Genomic DNA, 6,000 nt, shown 5'->3' with positions numbered 1-6,000 from the left:
GTTCCTGTTCTTTTCCCCAACACTTCTCTTTTTATTAGAGAAATAAGACTACTTTCTGTGAGATAAACACATACCGGATGAAATCAGAGATGTTCGCTGTACAGAGCAAGATGAGCCTGAAACTTAATTCAAACCCTACCTAAGGAGAGCGTGTCCTGGATTCCACTTCTGAGCATATCTGTTGCAGAAACAGATGCACAAAGTTTTTTTGGGAAACAATTATAAGTTTAATCGTTGTTAGTAATTATTGTTCATTTATCATTCAGGAATCTGTGGTTCAGTTTCTTACTGAAAGCTGCTCTTATCGAACGATAATGTTGTCAGTTTCAGCTCTAGGTGCTAAGTCCAAAGGCATTTAGTCATAACAAGGAGTCAGCATGTGTCAAATACAGATAGAAAGTCAAGTTTAAACTTGAGCCTGTGGCAGAGGGACCAGGTATATGCTGAAGGTCAGGGAAGCCTCCCCCATGGAGGTGAGCTGCATGGAGCTGGACTATCACAGCAAAGTGAGGCATGTAGGAGAATGGCGATCACTGCTAACCTCCATAGCACATTTACATGACTGCCACTGCTGTCAGTGAGACCCCTGCAAGCAGAGACAGAGCGCCAACTCTAGCTGGACAGCGCCAAGCCTTTTACTTATGCAACCTATTTTCCCCAAACTGTACAAGGAGGTATTGCTATATTTAAAAGATGCAGACACCGAGACTCTGAGTGGAAAGTGAGCCCAGGCAGTGTTTAAGCCCGGTTCTGTCTGAGTCGGGTGCCTGTGCTCTCAATCACCACCCTGTGTACTCCAGAGCATTTATCTTGAATACTCTAAAATTTTATTGCAGATATCCTTGGGGAATAAACATGTGACAAATGACGATATCCAAGATCTGCTATAACATTCATTACATTGTTTTAACTGAAGCTTTCGGGCAGTTTCCATCTTGTTCTGAAACAGACTCCCAGACACTGAGTTAAAAATGGCTGTCTTCCTTATGAAGGATGCTCGGTCTTGTGCCGGATGGTCATGGATCCAAAGGATAAAGTGCTAATGAGTTCTCTTAAGAGAGTGTTAGAAATTTGTCCTTTTGAGCTCTGCATATGTCAAAGAATTCAGCATACATAATTGGCATTAGAAGGCTGGATATAGTACAAAGTAAATGGCATTTACAATTGCTGGGTTATAGATCTGCCATTTCATTGAGGTAGAAGTAGAATTCAAAAGCTATCATGCAGATCATCCTTCTTTTCGGTCTTTCTCGCTCTCGTCGCTGTGCTTCTTAGAGATGGCCTTTGAAAGCTCTTCGCATTTTGTTTCCTTCTGCACTGAGCCTTAGCTACTGCCATCACTTAGTGTCTCTGTGACAATCTCTCTGCGTATCTCTTTGTCTGTCTGCCTCTCTATAGGTCTCTTTCTGAATTCTAAGCCCTACACATCATAGGTTTTGGTTTATTTTTGTCTTGTTTCATTCTACCCTTGCAATCTTCATAAACCTCAAAATTTCTTTCCTTTTATTCTTTGGACTTTTGGACTATTTCATGTTTACACACTTTTTTTCCGATTCTTTGCTCATACGTGAAACTATACTACTCCCTCTCCTCGCCCCGCAATGGCTCGTAGTTTCCCCTTTAGGGTGAATTTCGTGTCCAGAACAGTTTGCAGTTATTTGGAGACTTGTAGACTATACACCTCATGAGGGCAGGGACTGTGTCCTGCTCAGCGTTGAGTGCTGGGTGTCCGTCTATTCAGAGCCTGAGCACAACTCACATCTCAGAAATGGTGATTGGTGTTCACACAGTAATACACACAATCTGAATAAAATAATATTGTTTTCATGGCAATTCATCACAGCAAAGTGTTTTAGGAAATTAGAAAAGATAAATTTTTAAGGTTGTTTTTGAACAATTGGAGTATCATTGGAAGAAGTGTTTATTTTAGTCTTTAGCCAAATTACATTAAAAAGGATATTATTTGCTTTTGATGTGTAAGTTTGGCTAAGTAGTTTTGAGTAGCAAACTGTTTCAAGCAACCTGTTTAAAAACATTTATCTAATTTATGTAATTTGAATATGAAGTTTCTTTTAAATGTTAAAGTCTGAATTGATTAAAATATACAGCAAAGTACAGAAATACTATATAAGATACCCATGTATCCACCAAACCAGATTTAACAATATTAATCGTACTTCTTTCAAATTGGCGTTTTTATAAGAAACAAAGTGTTTTATGTAGCTAAAGCTTCAGCCAATTCTTTTGTTCCATTCTCAGTGGGAACTTGCATTCTGATGCTAAAAAGTACATTCTTTTTCATATTCCATACTTTACTTTTTCCATACCATATGTAGGATACAGTACGATTCTCTCTGAAAATTTTACAAAAATAGTGCCCTACTCTACATTTTCTTATCATTTTACTCAATATTTTGGGTAGTTAGCTATGAAATATATCTACATATAGTTCATTTATTTTCATTGCATATAGTATTTCCTCTCATGAATAAGCTATAAGTTTATCCACTTAATTGTCAGTTTTCTTACTACTGCAGTGTTTTAATGAAATTGTTGTATTATTTGTTTGTTTATATTTGCATACAAGTTTTCAAGGGTAGAATTACTTGTCCTAAAATATGCACATATTTAATTTTACAGGATTTATCTTGGGTTTTTTTATATTCTTCCCCCCCCCCGCCCCGCCCTTTTCTTTCTAAGTTATTTTCTATTTCATTTAATCTAGAAATTATGCTGAAAATTTTAACCTGTCAATTTGAATTTAAAAAGTTTAATATAAACAATATGTCTGCTAGGTTTCTGAACAATAAAAATACTTCAGAAAGTTTTAATTCCAAATACTCTTCTCCCTTCTTAAATGTTAATCTCTGGTATTTTAGTTATATTCTGCATTTTTAACTTCCAAAGGTAATCATTACCATTATTATTGTTTTAGTTAATCAATATTTGCTTGTATTTACCCACATGCATACAAATTTTCCAAGTTCAATATTTTTCCTGAAATATTACTCTTTTATTCCTCATTTATTTTCTTTTCTTTTGCTAAAAAAACCTTTAGATTATAATAGTCGCACACATTTTTTTTTGTCTGAAAAAAATTTTGAATAATAGTTTTGCTAAGTATAGAATCCAGTGTTCCTCAAACCTTCGAGTATATGATTCCGTTATTTTTGTATCTGTGTTGTTTCTGTTGATAAGGCTTAAGTCATGCTAGTTTCTAGTCCATTCAAGATAAATTGCCTTGTCTCTGGTTATTTTCAGTATTTTCCTTTCACTGTTTGGGATTTATTTATCCTCTTCAGGACTGATTGTGATCTTTAATCTGATGATTCATATCTTTCATTGACTTTGGAAAATTTTCAGCACTGCATCTTAGAATATTACCTCTTCCAATTCTTCATTATTATCTCCTTAGAAACTCTTGTTAGATTATGAATTTTTAATTCTATCTTCCATACCCTTTAACCTGTCTTAAATATTTTCTATATTTTACGTTGTGCTTTGTATTTTGGGTAAATACCTCAATTTTATTTTTCATTTTATCAGGTTTTTCTTCAAGTATATCTAATCTGTTGTTTATCTACTGAATTGCCAATTCTTCACATTTTGCTGGTGGGAGTTTAAGTTGATATGACTTCTCTGACAGACAATGTGACAATATGTATTTATTTTTTTATTTTATTTTTTCTAGGCGAGGCAAACTTGACTAACCTCAAAGATTGCAAGGAGCTTGTCAGCTTACATTTCCTTATTATTATTATTTTGTTAAGCCTACAGCACCTGGTCTTCCTTGATGGTCTCCTATTCAAGTACTAACCTTGCTTAGCTTCCAAGATCAGATGAGATCGGGCTTGCTCAGGGTAGCATGGCTGTAGACTAATATGTATTTAAAAACTGAAATGTTTTCATCTCTTGAAATTATGCAAAAATCTTGTAGAAATTTTTCTAAGGAATTCATTGGACAGTTTGCTCATTGTAATAATGTAACAACGGTACTTATTTCACTGTTCCTAATTGTATGAAATGAAATGTCTATTAGTAAGGGAATGGTTAATAAGCCAGTCATTATCTATGAGAAGAAATACCATTCAGACAATAATGTCACTGAAAAAATGTTATGGAAAACTATTATATTTTAGGTATGGTAGAGCATATTAAAAGGAATATGGCTAATACAACACATTTTTGTGAAAGAAAAACATTTAGCAAGAAAAATGCTATTAGGATATAAATCAACAGACTCACATCAATCATTTTTGGTTGATGAAATTAAGAATTATTGTTACCGTTTTACATATTATTTTTTAAAAAATTCTAGAATACTTAAAATTTTTTTGTAACAATAAAACAATAACTTTGTTTTTATAGTGTTCATATTTTAATAGGACACAGAATAGTTTTAAGCAAAGAGAAAATCAAGCTTATTGAAACTTTAAGAAGCTAATGTAGCAAGTAAGACATTATGTGGTATAATTTCAGTGCAGGCAGACATATTCAATTTGAAATTATGAAAATAAGATTTATTGTGCAGTAAGACCTAGAATCTAATTGATCATGTCTAGGAGGAAGGCAAAGCAAAATGTTTCAAAGTTTTGTGACTGGGAAAACAATGGTACAGAAACTGCAAATAATAGAATTATATTTTTGGACATAGAACTAAGGACCAAACCCACACTACATCTTAGCCTTTAAGGGGCTAACCTCTTATGAAAATCTGTTTCACAGAATCAGCTGCCTGCCTTCTGTGTTATTCATTGATGGCCAAAAATCAATCAATCAAACAAATAAACAAACAGACAAACAAACAAAAAACTATTCACTTATTAATTCGGCCAAAAATGCACTAAGAGTAAATTATACAACACACCTTGTTAGGTCCCAGGAATATATCTATGAACAAACATTCTAAGATGATTAATACGATTACAATCTGTTCATGAAACGTTTGACTGTCCTCTTTTGTCCAATCTTCCTTCAATTCCGTCAAATTGCTTTCAAAACTGCCTTCTCAGGGAAAGCTTCCTTTATCACCAATAACGCCTTATTAGGTTCCATTGCTAATGCCAAGTGTAATCAGCTAGTGGTAGCTGCCTGGAACTCCATATGAAATGGTATCTTGGGAAACGATGCCGTACTTGATTAGTGATGTCTAGCAAGACCACCGGATGGAGAAGCATCAGCGATTGTACCATCCGCTGCATTTCATCCCATTGCCTCCAGCCAACTGTGGCTCCAGATTACTTAATTTTTTCATTAATGCATTTCCCTTTTCAAATCATGGCCTAAAAAATATTTTGTCCTCACAGAGTATCCATAGTAAAGATCACAAAGATATAAAACAAGCAGACAGAGAAGTATTGCATTTGTACTGTATTTTCTGGTGGAATTTAAGGACCCAAACCCCTTAAGAACCACAGAGCCATTGTGCCATTTTCTCTGTAAGAATGAAGAGGACTAATGGGTGAAAATCTATATATGATATAAATGTTCTTCCAATCTGTCAGGTTGTTTTGCTTGTTACTGAGAGTTGAAGACTTTGATACAGGGGTCTCGGTTGTGACTCCAGATTATTCTTCCATTTGTCTCAGCCCCTTGGGCTTGATCTGGTTTTAAGCAGGACTGCTGTCACTGCTGTCACTGTCAGAGGGCTACCTCCCCTCCTACCCCCACCCCCCAGTGCATCTCAGAATCCTCTCCCTTCCAGCTGTCAGAGACTTCCCAGCCTCCTTCCCTTTCAGTGAGTAGGCTGCTAGTGATTAAAGTCGCCCCCCGGCTGAAGCTCTTAGACACAATAGCTGGTGTGTGCGCGTGTGTGCGTGTGTGTATGTGTGCGTGTGTGTGTGTGAGTGCATGTGTGTGTGGCCATGTGTGTAGTTGGGAGGTTTTCTGAGATTCCTCTAGTGAATTTCTATTAAAAATAAAACTATTGTTTTGCTATCGCAGCAACATTATGTGAGATGTAACCATTCAGAGAGACTGGGAAACTGAACCTCCCTCTCA

Source organism: Rousettus aegyptiacus, unplaced genomic scaffold (genome assembly GCF_014176215.1).
Source record: "Rousettus aegyptiacus isolate mRouAeg1 unplaced genomic scaffold, mRouAeg1.p scaffold_m13_p_1, whole genome shotgun sequence".
Classification (NCBI taxonomy): Eukaryota; Metazoa; Chordata; class Mammalia; order Chiroptera; family Pteropodidae; genus Rousettus; species Rousettus aegyptiacus.
Note: the sequence above shows the minus strand (reverse complement) of the source record.